The 1,378-nt window shown below is 38.8% G+C and overlaps 1 non-coding gene across 1 annotated transcript; it reads right to left on the minus strand.

The window, feature by feature from the left end:
* Positions 1-833: 833 nt before the first annotated feature.
* trnas-uga (transfer RNA serine (anticodon UGA)) lies at positions 834-915 on the minus strand. The gene has a single exon. It is a non-coding gene; the product is annotated as a tRNA-Ser (tRNA).
* Between the last annotated feature and the right edge of the window lie 463 nt (positions 916-1,378).

Genomic DNA, 1,378 nt, shown 5'->3' on the forward strand with positions numbered 1-1,378 from the left:
ATCATTCCGACTTTTACATGCTTGGGTTTTGAGTTAGCCTACTGAAAATGTTTACCCTATATATTTTATATTTAGATTCTCAGAAGAGTATGTATCTTCAAATTACAGACAGTTAAAAGGCAAATGAAGGAACACATGAGCAAATACTGAAAACCACACTGGAGTCAAAGCACCAGCTACTGGTTTATAGAGCAATCACACAACTATTTAAGACTAGACAGTACTACCTGTCCACTGTCGGAGTTCACTACAAGAAAGGCTATAATTCTGTGGCACATACACTATAGTACATGGTGGTGTACAAGGCCTCAAAAGAACGTTATACAGAAATCAACACTCAAAGTTAACAACAAGGCCACTGTGCATGTTACCGTTAAGCAACATATGCCAAAGTGATGGAGTATCCATCTGTTTGTTCTCTCTGTGTAAAGCTCATGCCTTTATGTTTTTCAGTCATTGTTCCTCACTTCCTGTTTCGGTTTGGTACTCGTTTGTCTTTATTTATTTCAGCTGTGCTTCATGTCCCCCAGCTGTGTCAACTTCCCTTCATTATTTTGTGTGTGTGGGGGTATTTATAGCCCCTCTTAGGCCTGTTAGCTTTGTTAGCTTATCTTGTGTGTTTCCAGCCTGTTTCTACAAACTCAGTGCATTTGATTTACTTTCCTTCTGATGGATTTTGTGTTTTATATCAGCGTGAATTAAATGTATGTTAACTTAACTTTTACTCCTTTTTGGAGGCCTTGTATTTAGATTAGATTAGATTAGATAAAACTTTATTAATCCCTCGGGCAGGTTCCTCTGGGAAATTCTGTAAAGAAAAAAAGCTTCACATGCGCTGCGAGCAGGGTTTGAACCTGCGCGGGGAAACCCCATTGGATTTCAAGTCCAACACCTTAACCACTCGGCCATCACAGCTTCTCTTTGAGTGTTGTCTTGTTATAAAATTTTTAAAAAAGCAAGAAATTGCCAGTTGCAGCCCTTTTATGACATGTAATACAAGACAGAATCAGTCTGAGTGTGATGAACAACGACAGTATATTTAATTATAAATAAAAACTAAAAAAAGGATTTTTTTTGTGCCAAAAATTACTATTTTCACCGTGTGCCGTTGTAATCATTAGAAGTGCTTCTCTTTGAGTCTGATGCACAGAGCACACATATACATTGTGGCAAAAGTGAGAGAGGCTGATGTGTTGTCGGAGCAAAATGCCCTCTGCTGAGAAAATAACCCTGCTTGAACCTCTCCTCACACACAGGAATGAAAGTGTAGTTGAAAGCTATTTTTTCCCAATTTGCTTCTGTTTAAGCAGATTGTCAACTGCTGAATACCAAAGCCTGGCTGCCCCTGACATTATTCATAGAGCAGTGGACCAGACTC

This window comes from Perissodus microlepis, chromosome 9 (genome assembly GCF_051167445.1).
Source record: "Perissodus microlepis isolate ML-2025 ecotype Zambia chromosome 9, ASM5116744v1, whole genome shotgun sequence".
Classification (NCBI taxonomy): domain Eukaryota; kingdom Metazoa; phylum Chordata; class Actinopteri; order Cichliformes; family Cichlidae; genus Perissodus; species Perissodus microlepis.